Source organism: Nicotiana sylvestris, chromosome 5, assembly GCF_000393655.2.
Source record: "Nicotiana sylvestris chromosome 5, ASM39365v2, whole genome shotgun sequence".
Lineage (NCBI taxonomy): Eukaryota > Viridiplantae > Streptophyta > Magnoliopsida > Solanales > Solanaceae > Nicotiana > Nicotiana sylvestris.
The window spans coordinates 41,861,130-41,883,597 of NC_091061.1; positions in this window are offsets into that span (position 1 = coordinate 41,861,130).

Here is a 22,468-nt window from a genome sequence, read left to right on the forward strand (position 1 = left end):
GCGACCTAGAACATAATGTATTCCCGCATTTTACTGGTGGGCGACCTAGAACATAAATGTATTCCCGCATTTTACTGGTGGGCGACCTAGAACTGAAATGTATTCCCGCATTTTACTGGTGGGCGACCTAGAACTGAAAAGTATTCCCGCATTTTACTGGTGGGCGACCTAGAACTGAAAAGTATTCCCGCATTTTACTGGTGGGCGACCTAGAACTGAAAGTATTCCCGCATTTTACTGGTGGGCGACCTAGAGCTGAAAAGTATTCCCGCATTTTACTGGTGGGCGACCTAGAACTGAAAGTATTCCCGCATTTTACTGGTGGGCGACCTAGAACTGAAAAGTATTCCCGCATTTTACTGGTGGGCGACCTAGAACTGAAAGTATTCCCGCATTTTACTGGTGGGCGACCTAGAGCTGAAAAGTATTCCCGCATTTTACTGGTGGGCGACCTAGAGCTGAAAAGTATTCCCGCATTTTACTGGTGGGCGACCTAGAACTGAAAGTATTCCCGCATTTTACTGGTGGGCGACCTAGAGCTGAAAAGTATTCCCGCATTTTACTGGTGGGCGACCTAGAGCTGAAAAGTATTCCCGCATTTTACTGGTGGGCGACCTAGAACTGAAAGTATTCCCGCATTTTACTGGTGGGCGACCTAGAACATAAATGTATTCCCGCATTTTACTGGTGGGCGACCTAGAACTGAAATGTATTCCCGCATTTTACTGGTGGGCGACCTAGAACTGAAAAGTATTCCCGCATTTTACTGGTGGGCGACCTAGAACTGAAAAGTATTCCCGCATTTTACTGGTGGGCGACCTAGAACTTAAATGTATTCCCGCATTTTACTGGTGGGCGACCTAGAGCTGAAATGTATTCCCGCATTTTACTGGTGGGCGACCTAGAACTTAAATGTATTCCCGCATTTTACTGGTGGGCGACCTAGAACTTAAATGTATTCCCGCATTTTACTGGTGGGCGACCTAGAGCTGAAATGTATTCCCGCATTTTGCTGGTGGGCGACCTAGAACTTAAATGTATTCCCGCATTTTACTGGTGGGCGACCTAGAACTTAAAAGTATTCCCGCATTTTACTGGTGGGCGACCTAGAACTTAAAAGTATTCCCGCATTTTACTGGTGGGCGACCTAGAACTTAAATGTATTCCCGCATTTTACTGGTGGGCGACCTAGAACTTAAAAGTATTCCCGCATTTTACTGGTGGGCGACCTAGAACTTAAATGTATTCCCGCATTTTACTGGTGGGCGACCTAGAACTTAAATGTATTCCCGCATTTTACTGGTGGGCGACCTAGAACTTAAAAGTATTGAAATTGTTTCCTCGTTCTTCCGAGAAGATTTTTGACAATTGGCAGAAAATTTTCTGCCCTGGTTTTGGTGATTTCCCTGGCATCGCGTCTTGCTGCCATCGTCAATGTTTATTTTCCTGCAGCAGACAAAAGGATTTAGTCAGTTTCACTTATGGTGGGAAGAGGTGCCTTTCCGGTGGATGCTTTTCCTTCCCTTTCCTTTTTCTTGCTCTATGTCCCCATAACTGGTTGGTGGACAAAATCGCTTGCTGGGGGTTTCCGGCCTGCTGGGGATTGGTTTTCAATTTATCCCCTTTTCTGCTTTCTCTTTACAGTACATGCTGTGGGAGTCTGCTTTTACTCCTGAAACCACTCCCTTTAGGAGTTTACTTCCTCCCAAAACCGCAGGGCACAACACTGCATTGCCTGGGGCCAGCCTTTAGGACTGTTGGGGTTATCCTGTATTGGATGAATCCCCCTTCGGTCTCTGGTAGTAAGCTTTGAAAAATTCCTTTTATGACAAATTTTTTAGGAAGAGAAATAAAAGACAGAAAAAGGAGAAAATCTTTCTGAACCAATATTTGGTGGGAGAAGAAATTCAGAAGAACTTATCTGGAGGACACGACTGGTCCCCGTGATCATGACGTGCACCATAGATTCCCAACCCAGTCTATTTGTATCAATCGATTTGCCCGATGGTCTGACTTGCTGGGGGTGATAAATGAGTATCCATTTCGTTGCGAATGTGGTCGCTTTTTGTTGATCTGTCTTGTTGCCTCATAGTGCCCTTCGAGGGGTTTTCACTAATGGGGCTCTCTCTATTCTCTCAACTCCCGGCGCCTTATGGTGCCTGTGAAGGTTTTCACCAATAAGACTCTCTCATTTTATATCTCTCATCTTACGTCGCCTTTCGGTGCCTGTGAAGGTTTTCACCGATAAGACTCTCTCATTTTATTTCTTTCGAGGACTCGGGGTGTTGTCGATACGACCCCCTCTTCTGGAGATTCCTTTGACCATCAATTCATTCTCAGTCTTATGATTCTCTTCTTTGTTGGGGATCAGTGTGTTATTCTCTGCTTTATTTGCCTAACTTGGCATCTCTTGGATATTGATCGGGAGGTCTTTTGGACGTCGATGTTGGTTTTGGTGTGGGGCTAAAGAAAGGCTATCAAAATGAAATAATTTGATGGGTGATCTGCTACAACTTTTGGAATCAAACCTTTGTCGGAACTTAAAACATAACCTCTGCCCCGGTTTTCTTGCTTGGGGAATTTTATTTTTTACACTTATGTTGAGCTATGTGCGTTACGCACACTGTGCCTGTTATGCACACTATATACATTATGCATCCTATATACACTATGATGCACACTATGACCGAGCCGTGAGGCGCCTACGTATCCTCTTTGAGGAATCAGGTCAAACGTAGTTCCCACTGTTTTGTATCTCTTATGATTTTATCTTCTTTTCCTTTTCTTTCTCCTACTTTTCATTTTCCTTTAAAGATTTTTCTTTTTCTTTTCTTTTCTTTTTTTTTCTCTTTTTTTTTCTTCTTTTTTCTTTTCCATTAGTGATTCCAAAAGAGGGGTATGGAAGAATAACTTAAGGCTCAAAGGGGGAAGCAAGGGTTAAAAGTGTTTGGATAGAGGAAAGAATTGCCTCCGTCATCTCATTATCCAATAAATGCCAAATACAAACAAACGAACTAATAATTGCCATAATTAAAGAAATTACGCATAATAATTCTTGACTGCATCAGAATTGATAGCCATGTCGACACATCTCCCCTCGATATCTATCAAACACAAAGCACCGTTGGACAACACTCTGGTCACGATATAAAGCCCTTGCCAATTTGGGGCGAATTTGCCTTTTGCCTCGACCTGATGTGGGAGGATCTTCTTCAATACCTGCTGCCCAACTTCAAATTTCCTGGGGCGCACCTTCTTATTATATGTTCTCGCCATTCTCTTCTGGTATAGCTGACCATGGCACACTGCTGCCAATCTTTTCTCATCTATCAAGCTCAACTGTTCCAATCGAGCTTTGACCCATTCATCATCATTAATCCCGGCTTCAGCGACAATCCGGAGGGATGGAATTTCGACCTCCGCTGGTATCACGGCCTCAGTTCCGTACACCAACAAATAAGGAGTTGTACCTACAGAAGTCCGAACGGTAGTGCGGTAACCCAACAAAGCAAAGGGTAATCTCTCGTGCCATTGTCTGGATCCTTCCACCATCTTTCGCAGTATCTTCTTGATGTTCTTATTGGCTGCTTCGACCGCTCCATTCGCCTTGGGACGATATGGGGTGGAATTGCGGTGGGTAATCTTGAATTGTTGGCATACCTCTCTCATCAGGCTGCTGTTAAGATTCGCACCGTTATCCGTGATGATCACTTTTGGGATTCCAAATCTGCAGATAATATGGGAGTGAACAAAGTCCACCACTGCCTTTTTGGTTACCGACTTGAAAGTTTTAGCCTCAACCCATTTGGTGAAGTAATCAATGGTCACTAGAATGAACCTATGACCGTTGGATGCTGCCGACTCGATGGTCCCAATGACATCCATGCCCCATGCCACAAACGGCCAGGGTGCTGACATCGTATATAACTCTGTTGGCGGAGAATGATCCAGATCTCCATGTATCTGGCACTGATGGCATTTCCTAACGAAAGTGATACAGTCGTGTTCCATGGTGAGCCAATAACACCCTGTTTGAAGGATTTTCCTTGCCAATACATATCCGCTCATGTGTGGCCCACAAACTCCAGCATGTACCTCTGCCATAACCGTCGTGGCTTGACCGGCATCTATACATCTCAACAATCCCAAATCCGGGGTTCTTTTGTACAACACTCCTCCGCTGAGGAAGAAACCATTCGACAAACGCCGAAGGGCTCTTTTTTGGTCTCTAGAGTCCTGTTCCGGATATATCCCCATTCTGAGGTATTCCTTGATATCATGAAACCAGGGTTCGCCATCTGCTTCTTATTCTATGGCATTGCAGTAAGCGTGCTGATCACGGACCTAGATGTGCAGAGGATCAACATACATTTTGTCAGGGTGGTGCAGCATTGATGCTAAAGTGGCCAAGGCATCCGCAACCTCATTGTGAACTCTCTGGATATGTTTGAACTTCACCGATCGAAATCGCTTGCTCAGATCATGCAAGCATTGTCGGTATGGTATGAGATTTAGATCTCGCGTTTCCCATTCACCCTGAATCTGATGTACCAAGAGGTCCGAGTCTCCCAAGACCAAAACGTCTTGGACATCCATATCCGCAGCCAATCGTAGACCCAAAATGCAAGCTTCGTACTCGGCCATATTGTTGGTGCAATAGAAGCGTAGTTGAGCCGTAACAGGATAATGGCGTCCTGTTTCAGAAATGAGTACTGCTCCTATTCCAACCCCTTTCGCATTTGCAGCTCCATCGAAGAAAAGCTTCCAACCCGGTTCTTCGGGTAACTCTAGCTCATTTGTATGCATTACCTCTTCGTCGGGAAAATACGTTCTTAGGGGCTCGTATTTTTCATCAACGGGGTTCTCTGCCAGATGGTCGGCCAGCGCCTGGGCTTTCATAGCTGTCCTCGTCATATAGACGATATCAAACTCTGTGAGTAGAATTTGCCATTTTGCCAACCTTCCTGTGGGCATAGGTTTCTGAAAGATATACTTCAATGGGTCCAAACGGGATATGAGATAAGTAGTATATGAAGACAAGTAGTGCTTCAACTTCTGAGCTACCCAAGTTAAGGCGCAACATGTTTTCTCGAGTTGAGTATACTTGACCTCATGTACTGTGAATTTCTTGCTAAGATAATAGATGGCCTGCTCTTTCCTTCCCGTGTCATCATGCTGCCCCAGTACACAACCAAATGAATTTTCCAGGACCGTCAGGTAAAGAATTAAGGGCTTCCCAGGCTTAGGCGGGACCAATACGGGTGGATTAGACAGATACCCTTTGATTTGGTCGAAGGCCTCCTGACACTCTGCCGTCCAACCTACCGCAACATCCTTTCTCAGCAGCCGAAATATGGGCTCACAAGTTGCTGTGAGTTGGGCGATGAACCTGCTGATGTAATTGAGTCTACCCAGCAAACTCATTACCTCTGTTTTGTTCCTTGGCGGTGGCAAATCTCGGATGGATTCAATTTTGGATGGGTCTAACTCAATCCCTCGTCGACTGACGATGAACCCTAGCAGCTTTCCTAATAGAACCCCGAATGTGCATTTGGCCGGGTTAAGCTTGATATCATACCTTCGGAGTCTTTGGAAAAACCTCCTTAGGTCTGCTACATGGTCCTCCTGACGCCAAGATTTTATGATCATATCATCGACGTACACCTCGATTTCTTTGTGTATCATGTCATGAAACACAACAATCATTGCTCGCATGTACGTTGCCCCGGCGTTCTTTAATCCGAATGGCATTACCCGATAGCAGTAAGTTCCCCATGGCGTAATAAATGCTGTTTTTTCCGCATCCTCCTCGTCCATTAGGATCTGATGATAACCCGCATAACAATCCACAAAGGATCCGATCTCGCGCCCAGCGCAATTATCGATCAGGATATGAATATTGGGTAATGGAAAATTGTCCTTGGGACTTGCTTTGTTGAGGTTGCAGTAGTCGACGCACACCCTGATTTTCCCATCCTTCTTTGGGACTGGTACCACATTGGCCAACCACTCGGGATATCGAGTGACCCGAATGACCTTCGCCTGCAACTGCTTAATCACCTCTTCTTTGATCTTTACACTCATTTTTGTTTTAAACTTCCTTAGCTTTTGCTTGACCGGAGGGTATGCCGGGTCAGTGGGCAATTTGTGAACTACTAAATTGGTGCTTAATTCAGGCATATCGTCAAATGACCATGCAAAAACATCTTTGAATTCCATGAGGGTTTTGACCAATTCTTCCCTGACATTCGGCTCAATGTGGATGCTGATTTTGGTTTCTTGGACGTTATCAACGTCCCCTAGATTCACAGCCTCAGTGTCATTTAGGTTGGGTTTGGGTTTTTCCTCAAATTGGCACAGTTCTCGGTTTATCTCTTCGAAGGCTTCACCTTCGTCACATTCAGATTCATCGTCACAAACGACCTCTTGCATCATTGAGTCGGATTCAGATTGATTTATTAGACTAGGTCGAAGATCCGCTGTGCATGCCATGTCATTAGAACCAGTAAAAAGAGAACTGTTCAGAAAGAAAAAGAACAAAACAAAAATTAAAATGGGACAAAAAGAGAGAACTTTATTAAACTTGCGGGATAAAAGGGTTCACACTTTTACAAGACAAAAGTAAAATTTGGATTACACCCTGGAATAATCCTAACAAAACAAAACAAACAAAACATAAATCAAAGCCTACTACCAAGACTCCCATCGGACAGGAAGAGGAGTAACAGTCCAATTGTTGGTTTTGGCCTCAGGCCCCACAAACTGTATCTCTGCTCTGCTGGAACCTTCTCCAGCCTCTACCATACTGACATCAGCGAATAGCCTCTCGAAACTCTGATTCTGGTCCCCATCCATACCAATCAATGGTCCTAGGATCTTTGGGACGGGCGACCCCTTGGCACTGGCTCTGACAAAGGACCTTGAGAGACGTGGCACCGGTTTGGGCAGAAACCAAACCCTCTTCTTCAACTTTCGCGCTTGCTTCTTATCTGTTGCGGTTGGTTTGAACCCCAATCCGAAAGTTTCCAGATTTTTAGGCAGGGTGACAGGTTGGACAATCCCCTGAAGCTCGACTCCCAGGCCTTTTCCCGGCACAAATCCATTACCCAGCATTTCTGAGACCATCATGACTGTTGCGGCAGCTACCCTAGGGTGCGGGATGATTTCTCCTTCAGAAATTTTGTTGGCCGACCCTGTATCGAAAATCTGGTAGACCCAAGGACCTTTGTCATCAGCGGTCTCTATGAAAGGTACAATGGTTCCGCCCATGGTGCACGTTGTATCCTCGCCGTGTAACACGACCTCTTGTCTTTCCCACTCGAACTTCACCATCTGATGTAGGGTGGAAGGCACCGCTTTGGCTGCATGAATCCAGGGTCGTCCCAACAGCAGGTTATAAGATACTGTGGCGTCCAACACCTGGAACTCCATGGTAAACAGGACTGGACCGATGGTCAATTCAAGTACAACATCCCCCACAGTGGCTGTTCCATTTCCGTCGAACCCTCGGACACAGATGTTGTTCTTGTGGATTCTTCCGTGGTCGATCTTTAACTGGTTCAGGGTAGATAGTGGACAAATATTGGCACTTAAGCCGTTATCTATCAATACTCGAGTTACCACTGAGTCCTCACATTTGACAGCTAGGTATAGAGCTTTATTATGCTCCGTACCTTCCACCGGCAGATCATCATCTGAGAATGTTACCCTGTTCACCTCGAAGATCTTGTTGGCAATGGTTTCCAGGTGGTTTACAGAAATCTCATTGGGTACATGAGCTTCGTTCAATATCTTCATTAAGGCCCGCCGATGCTCCTCAGAATGGATCAGTAATGATAGCAGTGAGATCTGGGCCAGTGTTTTTCTCAGCTGTTCGACCACAGAATAGTCCTGTACTTTCATCTTCCTTAGGAACTCCTCAGCCTCTTCTTCGGACACAGGTTTCTTGGTTGCAGCTGGGTTGGTTCTCCTTAGTTCCATCGGAGCGAAACATCGACCTGATCGAGTCAGCCCTTGCGCTTCACAACTAACTTCTTCCACCTGTTTTCCTTTATACATCACCATCGCCTTTTCATATTTCCAAGGCACAGCCTTGCTATCAATCATCGGCAGCTGGACTACAGGCTTTATGGTGACCGGTTCTCTACATACCCCTTTCAACACAACTGCAGGTGTGGGCGGAATCCCTGATATTACCAACTTGTTTGGCTTGGGTTTGCTTGTTATGGCGGACGGGCTCTTTCCCAATATCACTACTGGCTTGACGCCTTCTCCCTGTGACTGTACCCTCGTTCCTCCACTGGTTGAGACTTCTTTCGGGGCGGCCTGGATCATCATCACTGTTTGTGAGGGTTTTCTCAACTCTCCTCCCTCATACACTAACTCAATCATGTGAGTCTCGTGGTGCGCCGGCAGTGGGTTCTGGTTGATGTTAGGAGCCTCCGGTGTCTGGACCTCGATCTTATTGGTGTCAATAAGATCCTGTATGACATGCCTCAATTTCCAACACTTCTCGGTATCATGTCCGAGCATCCCTGAGCAGTATTCACAACTGATTGATCGATCCAAATTCTGAGGTGGGGGATTTGGTTCTCGAGTCTGGACAGGACTAACCAAACCCAATTGCCTCAGTTTGTGGAACAAAGCGGTGTAGGTTTCTCCCAACTCCGTGAAAGTTCTTTGTTTCCGCAACCTGTCATTCCTAGCATCTGGATTTCCCCGAAAGCCCGCCCCTGAAAGGTTTCTATATGCTCTCGGTGGAGGATAGGTGTTTTGTGGGGGTGCATATATGTTCTGGGGAGCCGGCGCGCGCCATTGCGGGCGAACCAGAGGCTGAGTGTATGCTTGATCCTGGTGTACGGAACAATGTGGTTCTCGAGGTGGATAGAAATTTTGTGGTGGGTTGTATGGGTAGTTTGACCTGTGAGGTCTGGGTTGGTTGTAGTGTGGCCTGCCAGCCCTGGACCAACTGCCTGCCTCGATCGTGGCAACCTCTTCTTTCTTTCTTCTCAGCACACCTCCCGTGCCGCTCTGAATAGCCTGGGTTGTGGCCTTGAGGGCCGAGTAATTCAAGATTTTGTCAGACCTCAGACCCTCTTCTATCATGACCCGTATCTTGACCACCTCGTTGAAGGATTTTCCGACTGTCGTCACCAAGTGACCAAAGTAGGTTGGATCCAATGTTTGCAAGAAATAGTCCACCATCTCTCCCTCTCTCATGGGAGGATCGACTCTGGCCGCTTGCTCTCTCCAGCGGAACCCGAACTAGCGAAAACTTTCCCCGGGTTTCTTCCTAGTTCTTAATAATGTGAGACGGTCAGGGACTATCTCGAGATTGTACTAGAAATGACTTGCGAAAGCTTGTGCCAGATCGTCCCAAGTATACCACCTACTGGAATCCTGCCTGGTATACCATTCTAGGGCAGATCCGCTCAGACTTTGGCCGAAATAAGCTATTAGCAGCTCATCCTTGCCGCCTGCCCCTCTCATTTTGCTACAGAATCCCCGCAAATGTGCCATGGGATCACCGTGCCCTTCATATAGATCAAACTTAGGCATCTTGAATCCAGCCGGGAGTTGGACATCTGGGAAAGGGCATAGATCTTTGTATGCTACGCTGACTTGGTTGCTCAGTCCGTGCAAGTTCCTGAAGGACTGCTCCAGGCTTTTGAACTTTCTTAATACCTCATCCTGTTCAGGGGCTTTAACCGGCTTTTCAATCTCTGCCGGCACTTCCAAGTGTGGATTGTAAGCCTGTGGCTCGGGGGCATGAAATGTAGGCTCCGGGGGATAGTATTGCGTATCGTGAGGCTGAAACAATGGCTCACTGGTCGTTCTTTGCAAGGGGACTGATGCGGGTCCCACAAAAGTGGGAATATTGGGCGTTGGGAGAGGTTGATGGAGTGGTGGAGCTTGGGAATCATGAGGGCTTCTTTCTTGATGATAACGGGGATTTGGGAGGCTTGTAGAAGGGCCGGAGTGAGGGTATTCCGGCATGTGTCCCAATGGCTCAGGGCTCTTTTGTGCTTTGGCTAGGGCTAGCTGCATTGCATTCATCTCAAGTCCCATCCTTTCAATCTTTTCCATCGCTTCTTTTAACAATTGGCCCATCGGCCTTTCTTCCTCATTACTATTCTCTGAAGTAGTCATGCTTGTTGCTACCGGTCCTTTGGATCTGGTTTGGTAAGAGTGTGTTGCCAGAATTCTTTAACAACTAACTGTCTGAATCAGACAACAACAAACTTTGTTAGCGTTAGTGTTAACAGATTTGATCACAACACATAGAGGATGCAATGCTCCTAGGCAGTTAACCGTTTCTACATGCTTTGTTTCAAACAACATGCGTCATCCCGGCTTGCTCATTTGTCCCTTTTTAAAGTATTTTGGAAACCCTGTATTTTATTTGTATTTTCTTTTCTTTCTTTATTAAAAGCGGTCGAATCTTATGGGGATTGCCTACGTATCACGTCCCCGCGCGAATCAGACCAAGCGTAGTTCTGCCATAAAGTAAAGATACATAGAAATTCTTTCGGAGTCACTTAATTTCATTATCAAAATTTGCTATTACACATTACTTCAGACAAAATAGCAACAATACAGACTCCACAATTTTTTAACTTGGTTTGACTAAACGAAAAGAAAACAACATATGGGAAAGCAACAAAGCCAAATAAGCAGGACTCGACCCAAGCCTAATTTTCCAACTTAGGGGCCCACGAGGCATCTTTCGGCCCTTTCGCGGCCCTAGGTGTAAGGTCTCTTTGCAGGCTCTTCAACTCGTGCATAATCCGGTGGACGCAGCCCATGATGGAAACAAGGAGGGTCTTCCGAGGTGTTCGCTCACATGCCAGGCATTTCATGTAGATGTAATGCCCGATTTCGTCAATCCTTGCTCGAATGTTATCCCTTTCACTGAACAACTGCCTGATTTGTCGGTTCTTCAATCCCAGTGCCTGAGCATTGTCGGCAAGTCGATCCTGGAACAACTCCATTTGTCTTTCCATGCGGGCCATTGCATCGTAGCACTGTCTTCTGTCTGCCTGCGCATCTCGTGCTTGTTTGATGATCCGATCATGTAGAGTGGAGTTCGTCTCTCTTAATATCCCGATGCTCATTTCATAATCCCTTATGACCTGTTGCAGACGCTGTCTTCGGGCTGTTGTGCCTTTTGCCCATTTGACCTTCATCCTTGCGATGCAAGCTTCTGATTGTTCTAATTCTTCTTGGCTCTGGATGACCTGATTTCTTAAACTTGCTATCAATCTTTCGTCGGAGCGACGTTTCTGTCGGTCAATGTTATTCTTACTGGCTTGGCGAAGGCGGGCCTTCAAGGTCTGGTTCTCTTGGGCTAGCTTGTTTTTTTCCGCCTGTTCCGAGGCGACTTGCACATTATTTTCAAATACAAGTCTTTCAACTTGACGCTTTAGCTTCCCGATTTCAGCTCGGTAACCTTCCTCTTTTGCGAGCCAGCCCCATTGTTCTTGTGATGACTCAACAAAATCTTGGAGGTGAGGCCGTTTGGTGGGCCGCTCCGCAATGTTCTTCTTATTATGCCAAGCAAGATAAGCTGGTGAGACTTCACCTCTGGATACATCACCTACCCGAGTATTTACCGTCAGGTACTGGCATTCTCCCCATATGCAACGAACTGTCTTTTCAGGAAATTGGCCGTCACTGCTGACCTCGACTGCATAAGTGCTGAGATCTTCGTCCGGGTGTACTACTTGACACCTTCCTAACTGCCTCATCACCCTGTAAGGGGCATAAGGTTGAATACCTCTGAGTCCCATCAAGAGGAAGTGAGGACCAGTGGCGGGCATGTATACGATTTCTTCCACAGAAAGCCAACCCAAAGTCCAGTTTATTTGATCTGCAGTTATGGCCCGGAGATAGGATGTCCATTCTTCGAACCCTTCTGGTAATCGGAAACCTGAAACCCTCCGGTTATAACATTCGATGCAGTCCTCGTTTGTAGACATGTAGCGCATACACTGAGGATGGCGGCACAAGTGCTCGATCATCCACATCTGCAATAACAAGTTGCATCCTTCGAAGAAATCTGCCCCGGCCTTACAAGCCGTGAGGGCTCGGTATATTTCCGACACTACCATAGGAGCAAGGATGCTTTTATCATTGGTAATCAGGACTTTAACGACCCCAGCCACCTTCAGATCGATATTTCTATCTTTTCGGGGAAACACCGCAAGGCCCAAGAATGCCACCATGAAAGCGAACCGCCTATGCTCATTCCACTTTACCAGATTTCCCCTACTGCAGACACCACTTTCTGGATCATTGAATCCTCCTATGTTCCCGTACCTCTGGTATATGAATTGTAGGGTAGAAAAACCTCTATCCAGTTCAGCGTATGGGACTCCCTTGCTTATCTTCAACAGATCCATGAATTTGTGTGAATTCACAGCTCTTGGGGCGATCAGGTATTTGTGCCTCAAACCTTCAGTGACGTCCATGTAACCTGCCACTTCTTCTAAGGTTGGGGTGAGTTCAAAATCCGAGAAGCGGAACACGTTGTGGGCCGGATCCCAAAATGTAACCAAAGCCTTTATGATGTCGCACCGAGGCCTGACGTTCAACAAATTAACCAAACCTCCCAGGTGCAGTTTGATCTTGTCTTGCTCTGACTTTTCCAAATCCTCCCACCATAATCGCACTTCCAGAGGGATTTTGCTTCTAACTGTTACCGGCAAACTTGGACTTATGCTCATTCTGCATGTTTATTGGGGTGATTAAGCAAAGATCCAGACTCATTGGACTCAAATACCAAATTGACACACCCCTTTTTTTCCTGGAAAAACGAAATTTGGTTGTTTCTGAAAAGTATGATGTCACCTTAAAAACTTTCGTTCTTTGGATTGTACCTATATTTTGAAAAACAAGTTGAGCCCGATGGGGGTTGCCTACGTATCTCGCACCCTGCGAGAATCAAACTGACGTAGTTCAGGCATAAGCCGAATTTTGGAGACACACTATTTTTCTCTTAAAAATAAATCAAAGACTCTTACTTTCTAAAACAAATTAATAAGACACACATTTTTCTTTTTTTTCTTCAAAATTCTGGCAGAGCTTTAACCGTTTTCTGGGTATTGATTTTTCAAGAATAAATAATTAACTCCCTAACCGTTATTCTTTTTTTTTCTCTCTCTTTTTTTCAAACATTCCCGATATTCAGAAGCCGGTCAGCATGCAAGCCTTGAAACAAGTAAATGCATAAAGCAAACAGGATGTAGCAGGATGGTCTTTATTCTCAGGTTGCTTGTCCTAGACGGACCCAGCCCCTGTGCTGAGTCCCCTAAATCAAATGCACATGATGCAAATAAGCGTTCCTACTAGGGATTCGGCATGAAGTTATGTTATACTAAGCTGTAAAACCTAGGTGTTTGTTCTAGACCTGGCTTACCCGAGCGGACAACTCGAGCCAAGGATGGGAGCTGTGTACCGGTAACCAAAAGGCCATCCGATTTTGCAACTCCTCCGAATCCTCGTTCTATTTTGGCATATGACACTAACAGAAAGAAGCCACGACCAGCGTGCGCTTCTCAAGAGAGAAGAGAAAGGTTTCGGCACAGTTTATATGTACAGTTCAAATAATATCAAAGCAATTAAAGCAGCATTTAGCACATTAGGCGCAAACACGTAAAAATCAGATAATAAATAAAGCCAAATAATAACAATTATTTTAAGCTCGAATTCTTAACCCTGAACCAGTGGTTCTGGGTCATTAATCCCCAGCAGAGTCGCCAGAGCTGTCACACCTCCTTTTTCCGCACCCGAGAGGACGCAAAGGAGTTTTTTCCAATTAAAGGACAATCAAAACGGGATTGGTTTATTTATTTCAGAGTCGCCACTTGGGAGATTTAGGGTGTCCCAAGTCACCAGTTTTAATCCCGAATCGAGGAAAAGAATGACTCCATATTACAGTTTGCGTACCAGAAATCTGGATAAGGAATTCTGTTAACCCGGGAGAAGGTGTTAGGCATTCCCGAGTTCCGTGGTTCTAGCACGGTCTCTCAACTGTTATATTTGGCTTGATTATCTGATTTTGTACATGTTAAACCTATGTGCAAGTTTTAAACTCTTGACCGCTTTTATTATTATTTTTTACGAGAATTGCAACGTTGTGAAAATATATCTCGAACCACGTTACATCAATGCACCCGTGGTTATTGACATATCTCGACTCGGTTGAGATTTGGATTTGGGTTACACAAATGTGCACCCGAATTAAGAAAAATAAATTATCAAGACGCGCCTAAAGCAACTAACGTATTGTTATTTTGGGGAAGGCCGTAAAATTTGCTAAACGGTATGTCCCGCATTCTAAATATTTTTAATATATATACATTCAGAGGGCCCCGCAGCTTCTACATTTTTGTTTGTCGAGGCTCGTCTCATTTATTATTAAAAGGAATTTACAACGTCATGGAAATGCATCTCGGGCCACGCCATAATCAATATACCCGTGATTAGAGACACATTTCGATTCCGTTGAGATTTAGATTTGGGTCACATAAATGTGCACCCGAGTTTAGGAATATTAAATTATTAAAGGCGCGCCTAAAGCAACTAGCGTATTATTATTTTGGGTAGGGCCGTGAAATTTGCTAAAACGGCCCGTCCCGAAATCTAAGTATTTAATATATACATTTAGAGGGCCCCGCAGCTTCTACATTTTTGTTTGTCGAGGCTCGTCTCATTTATTATTAAAAGGAATTTACAACGTCATGGAAATGCATCTCGGGCCACGCCATAATCAATATACCCGTGATTAGAGACACATTTCGATTCCGTTGAGATTTAGATTTGGGTCACATAAATGTGCACTCGAGTTTAGGAAAATTAAATTATTAAAGGCGCGCCTAAAGCAACTAGCGCATTATTATTTTGGGTAGGGCCGTGAAATTTGCTAAAACGGCCCGTCCCGGAATCTAAGTATTTAATATATACATTTAGAGGGCCCCGCAGCTTGTATTTTTTATTTGGCGAGGCTCGTCTTATTTTTATTTATTTATTTGTTTTTCTTTTTTTTTAGAAACAGGACAAGACTAAAATAACTACGTTTTTTTTGCTACTTCGCGAGATCATGGGTTATAAATTGAACTCATTTGATGAAGCGAGTATTTTTCTGCGGAATTAAAATTGCTACTAAAATTTTAACATTACTACCACATGTATAAACAACTATTAAGACAAACTAAATAATTAACACCTTTCAGAATATGTGCAAACCCCTATCATGACAAATATTTGGATAACAACAATTTAAACATGAAGAAACAAAATGTCCAATAGCTACTTAAAATAACGAAACAACGGAAAAGACATTCACGGCCAAATTTCAATACCATACGGAGTTAATTATCAAAAATAGCAATTCGCAATCATCATGTATATATGTCTCGCGCAATTTCGCGTACTATCCACATGAACTAGGGTTGTATTTCAACAAACACATATACATATTACTAAACAGCAAACATGAGGGATACGGGCGCAGAGACGACCTACTTGAGATTATCGTCTGATGCGTTGGACCTGCGACAAAACCTCGAACAACAACCTCGATGTACCGGACCTCGACGAACCAAAGGCGACCTCAATGGACTGCACGACGACAGTGAAAGAACAACAATAACTGGGCTGATTGGTTGTCGACTGGTGGTGTTTGACGACAGGCAGCGGGGTTAAGCTTGTTGCTATGGCTGGCTATGGTGTTCGCCGCTGTCCGGGGGTGAGTGATAATATGGGACGATGAGACTGGGGAACTGTTGGGTCGACAGGGAGGGACGACGAGCTGGGTAGCAGGTAGCGACAGTAGGGTCGAGGGCTATGGAGGTGCTGTGGTGACGATGGTTATGGCGTTGGTTTTGGACAGTCGGGAAGGTGACGCAGCAGCAGCAGCGACAACTGCTGCTCGACGGGGCTGGTGGTTGACGACGAGGGAGTGAAGCTGGGGGCTGTGACGACGAAGGCGAAGCAGCAGTGCTCGTCGGATTTAATGGAGGAAGAAGGCGATGGTCGTTCGGACGTGGAGGAGTGGCGTCGCGACTGGTTTTGGGTTACGACTGGTTTTGGTGCTTGACGAGTGGTTGGGGTGTTGATGGTGGTTTTGGGGTGTTGCTCAGGTTGGTCGTGGGTAGGGTTTCGTTTTTTGTTCAGTAGGGTTTTTTCTTTCTTCTTTCTGAAGAAGAAAGATGAACAGTAGTTCCCAGCAAAAATATTTTCCAAGTCCCCCTCTTTGTGTAGCTTTGCCCGTGCATTTGTAAGCTTCTGCCAAGAAAAATGAGCCCCACGCGTGGTGGGGTTCGAGACTTGTGTCCCCCACACGTGGTGGGGTTCCCCGTGTACGGTGTTCCGTTCGTGTTCCCCACGCGTGTCCCCTCACGTGTGGTGGACTCGAATTATTATGGGCTAGGTCCGAAATTAGGCCTAAAATCGGGTAGTTTGAACCCGAATATTATTCTTTTGCCCGGACCCGAGAAATAGGAACACGACGTTGCTTAACTGATTATGTAAGCAAAATAACTACAAAAATAAGACTAATAATTAACACAAAACTAGATCTTTTTTAATATTTTTTCAAGATTAAAAGAACTACAAAATACTAATAAAATTATTTTTTTTGTAATTTTCGTTTTTAATATAAAGATAAAATATAAAGTAACATTTTTTGTATTTTTCAAAATTAAAATGACTATAAAACATTAATAGAACTATATTTTTGGTAATTTTCGAAATTATATAAAGTACAAAAATAAAGTACAATTTTTGTATTTTTTTCAAGTTTATGAGAAATACATAAACTAAAATTTATATATATATTTTTTGTAATTTTTCTTTTTGCAACGAAATAAAGTAAAAATAGTTAAAATAGCTATACTAGACCCAATTTCACATATTCACGCTAAAAATGTGAAAATTCTCGGGGAGGGTCAAAAATCCGGTGTCTACAGGTGTACTAACGGCGCATGGCATTGGCACTTGTCGCACTAGCAGCGCATGACATTGGCACTTGTCGCACTTCTGAATGAGTGCCTTAGCATCTTGTTCCATCCGGGGCCAGTAATATCCTTCCCTAACTAATTTTAACACCAACGAGTCTGCACCTAAATGATTTCCATAGAAACCTTCGTGAACCTCTCTCATTACGTAGTTATATTCGAAGGCGCCTAAGTATCAGGCCAACGGGCCTTGGAATGACCTTCTGTATAACTGTCCTCTATAGAAGCTAGAACGACCTACTTTGGTGTGGAGTGCCCGGGATGCTTTCGGGTATTCGGGCAGTTTGCCATGGTCAAGGTAGTCGATGATTTCATTTATCCAGTCCCAGACCAAGTTGATCGCATTTTCTTCATAATAACCGTCCACATCCAATACCAAATGCATGAGCTGTACAATCGTATCAAAATCTGATCCTTTCATTTTCGTGGATGAGCCCAGATTGACCAATATGCCTACTTCTGCATTTTCTTCTCTCAAGATGTGGGTGATTGACCATTCCTTGAACCGGGCTAGCAGAGCTTGAACGTTTTTCACATATTGTTGCATGCACTCCTATTTGGTGTCGAAGATCCCATATACCTGATACACCACCAGTTCTGAATCATATTTGATTTTAATGACCTCGAAGTCTAGTCCCCAGGCCAGTTCAATTCCTACAACAAAGCATCATACTCGGCTTCATTGTTAGTCAAGAGAATAATTTTTATGGCCTGCCTCAGGGTTTCTCTCGAGGATGTAATTAATACTACCCCGAGCCCGTACCCTTTCATATTGGAGGCTCTGTCCGTAAACAAGGTCCAAACTCCTGTTGTCATTTCCGACACCATCACAACTTATTTGGTGGCCAAAGGTAGCAGTCCAGTACTGCAATTGGCCACAAAGTTCACCAAAACTTGTGATTTGATCACAGTCCTAGGTTTATACTCAATGTCAAATTCACTCATTTTGACTGACCACTTGTCCAGTCGACCTGATAGTTCAGGTTTGTGAAGGATATTCCGCAGGGAAAAAGTTGTCACCATGGCTACCGGGTAGCACTGAAAGTAAGGCCTAAGCTTTCGAGCGGCGACTACGAGAGCTAAAGACAACTTTTTGAGGTGCGGATAACGAGTTTGCGCTCCGGTTAAAATTTTGCTAACATAATAGATAAGAAATTACATACCTTCATCTTCTCGGGCTAGAGTGGAACTTAAATCTACCTCCGAGACCTCTAAATAAATTAGCAACTGTTCACCTTCCTCAGGCTTTGATAGAAACATAGGGCTTGATAAATACCTTTTCAGGTCTTTTAGGGCCTGTTAGCATTCCGGAGTCTATTCGAATTTGTTCTTCTTCTTCAGAAGTGATAAAAAGTGATAGTATTTTTCTAAAGACTGGGAAATGAACTTGCTTAGAGTGGCCAGCTTTCCAGTTAACCTTTGGATTCTTTCACATTAGTCACCTGATCGGGAATGTCCTCGATGGTCTTATCGGGATTGAATTTGATCCCCCTTTGTGACACCAGGAAACCTAAGAATTTACCAGAGCTGACTCCGAATGAAAACTTTTCGGGGTTAAGCTTCATGTTGTGCTTCTTTAGGATGTCAAAAGTTTCTTGGATATGTTTCAGATGGTCACCTGCATTCAAAGATTTAATCAATATACCATCTATGTAAACTTCCATCATTTTCCCTATTTGCTTTTCGAAGATTTTTTTCACGAGCCTCTGGTCGGTGGCTTCAACATTCTTAAACCCGAAAGGATTACATTGTAGCAATATGTGCCAAAGTTCGTTATCAACGAAGTTTTTTCCTAATCTTCCGGGTACATTTTGATTTAGTTGTACCCGGAATAAACATCGAGGAAACTCATCAACACATGCCTGGCCGTTGCATCGATCATTTGATCAATGTTTGGCAATAGAAACAAGTCCTTTGGGCACGCCTTATTCAGATCCTTATAATCTACGCACATGCAAAATTTGTTATTCTTTTTTGGAACTACTACTACGTTAGCTAGCCAATGGGGATACTTTACCTCCTGGATTGAATCGATTTCAAGCAATTGAGTTACCTCTTCTTTAAAAAACCTGTTTTTGACCTCGGTGATAGGGCGCTTCTTTTGCCTTACTGGGGGATGTTTGGGGTCCATGATTCACTTGAGCACGGTCACTTCTAGCATGATAACTATCATTTCCGCGTGCGACCATGAAAAACAATGCTACCATGGCGCATGCGGAAATGACAGTTATCCGAGAACGCGCCAATCCTCCCGGCCCTGTCGAACAGGTGGCATTGTTTGAATAATTTCTAGAAAGGAAGTTACACCTAGGGATAGAATTATTTTTCATTGACCTCGAGAATGTGCTTCCTTAATATTCCTCATCACTGATACCAAATACACCATGCTGACATTGAAGTTATACTCAGACAGTCTGGGATATGTGGAACCTGATACCTCTTTGTCTTGCAATGACCTGTTATTCCGGCTGCAGTCAAATATTCTCACGGGAACGAACTTGTGTGTCAACCGAAAACTTCCGCCACATCCTTCGGTCCTTTTGTAGGGTAAAAACGGGCCCTTAGAAGAATGCCAATCTATGTCAACATCATCCTTCGACTTATCCTTGTTCTTTTCTCGATCCCAACCCTTGGTTAATGTCAGAAAACCGAGCTGACCATCTTCTATTCTTATCTTTGATTCATAGCACTTGTGGACATCTGCCCATGTAGTTGCCTTGAACTCGATCAGGCTTTCTTTCAGCTTACGAGAAGCATTGGAGCTCCTCGTGTTCAACCCTTTAGTGAACGCCCCAGCTGCCCATTCATCTGCACTACCGGTAGTAGAATCCTTTCCTTCTGAAATCGAGTCACAAACTCCCGTAACAATTTAGACGCTCCTTGCAAAATTCTGAATATGTCAGGCTTTCGCGTCTGTACCTTCTTGACCCTGGCATGGTCCTTGATAAAAGTATCTGCAAGTATCTCAAAAGAATCTATTGAGTGCTCGTGTAAAAGCGAATACCATGTCAGGGTCCCCTTCGTGAGGGTTTCCCTGAACTTCTTCAACATGATCTACTCAATCTTGTGCTGGGCTAAGTCGTTTCCTTTCACCGTTGTTGTGTTGGTGGTGATGTGATCCTGATGCTCCGAATTCCCATCGTATTTTGTTACGTCTGGCATTTTGAACCATTCGGGTTTAATTTTGGTGCTGCGCTAGGTTTGAACGGAAACTAGGTGTATCTCTTCGAGTTCAGTCCCTTAATTACTGGCGGTGCACCCGAGATTTGGTAAATTTGGGCATTTATTTCCCTCATAAACCGTATGAACTCGATTCTGAAAGGATCATTACCTTTATTGTTACCTGATCCACTGCCAATCCCCCCGGCCTCGTCGAAGCCCACTTCACCCCTCGGGGTGTTGTTGTATATCCTTTGCGCTATTTGATTTATAGGGGTATCGAGAGGAACTGGACCTTTTCTATTCGCGTTGTTAGAAGCACCCGACAACCCTTGCTCAATTATTTCATGGCGTGGTCCTACCGTGAGAGATGGACCATGATAACCTCTTATTGTTCCCTCAGGATCCTCATCATTTTCATAACATGCTTGCCTTCAGCGTCATTAGAAGTCACTTCCCGTACGTGTCGGGGATACCGCCCACCATGAATCGGCGTGGCTATGTCCTCCTCGTTATGGGTGACACTGATTGAATCCTCATGTTGAGGCGGATTTTCTTGTGCCTCAATATTGTGTACGATGTTGACATCGTTATCTACCATCTTTTACAATTTTTCTAAGAAACAAGGAATCAAACAGATTAGTAATAGATGCAAGGATTAATTCAATTATGAGACTATCTAAGCCCAACGGTGGCACCAAACTATTTACCAATAAATATTACAGCTAAATTTATAGCGTGATTTATAGATAAGAGAATAGATTTGATCCTTAAATGATAAATAAATTAAATAGAATGCAATACTTAGCGTTGAAATCAAGATAAGACAACAGACAACTTGGTTCCGGGAGCAAGGCTTCCGAAGGCAGCAATAAAAATATTGATAGATAGAAAATAAAGTATTACTCCCTCTGTTTCAATTTAGATGAGGTACTTTCCATTTTAGTCTGTTCCAAAATAAATGACACATTTCTAAATTTTAAAATAATTCAACTTTAGACTATTTATTTTACCCATTTTACCCTTAATGATAAGATTTTATAACCACACAAATGTCATGCTCCCAAAAAGCTTTTACCCCTTAAGATTCTAATTCGTTCCTCCATGATTCTAATACCCCTTGAGCTTAGAATAATGTGTAGCATAAGTTTGTTAGGATTTTCGTGTCCTTACAATGGCTGTTAAAGTCACTATTTATAGCTATACCTAGGGAACAAGGTCCTAGGATCAAGCCCCTCTTAAATGACAATAATGTGAGCCATTGATGAATATGTAACGGCAAACCATGAATGCTAAAATTCTCTGTAATGAATGCGTATTTAATACAGAGGAATATTCTCCATTGAATGTCATCTGGTTGCAAATATTTATTTGCTCTTATTGATAATGTTCCCTTCGGGATCTACCCGGTGTCAACCGAGGCTGTTGTCCTCGGTCTTGGTTTCTGTTTGCTTTGTCTTCCGAGTGTCTCTGATTCCATGTGTTACTCTATTATTTGAGTATTTAATATGAACCAATTTTACCCTATACGATTGTACATATAAAAGATGTTATATAAGACCATATATGAGATATGTGAATGTAATGTGCTAGATAAAATCCTGAAGAGAATGTACAGTTTGAGCAAAGCATTCCTTGTTCTTGGCCTTGTTCAGCTTAGTTTGAAAGTAGTGTCGGATCTAAGGTGGTGAATACGGGTTTATGGAAACCCAATAGCTTTAGCACAGACCTTGTACATCTATTAAAAAATTTACTAAATATTTAACGGTGAATCAAATTATTATTTTATAATAACTTAAAATTATTATAGGAACTCATAAACTTTAAATTCTGAATTATCCTCTGTTTGAGAGCTTGAGTAATTTGCATGAGTCGATCCTCGCCCATTTATGGGATCTCTATGTAGAGTTTCGTGGCCTTTGGATTGCCTTTTTCTTTGGCATTCATGTTGAGGCCGACAGTGAAAATGGAGGAGCATGGTAGGTTGCAGATTCCGAGTCTTACTCTCTAGGTTTCCAAACAGCTTAACTTAATATATTATGGTTTCAGAGTGCTTTCTTACTCGTGGATTAGTTCTTGTTATATTCTCTAAGTTTCATAATAACTCTAAACAAGTAACAAAATATTTTTATTGATCAAATTTATTTACTTATATACCTTTTTTCTCTCTCTATGAGTTGATATTTGTTGATTTTGGATAAAGATTTTACCAAAAATTGTTGTAAAACATAAAGTGTTATTCCTAGTATGGTGTTGCTTAAGCTTAGTTTCATTATTACTATTCTTATCAT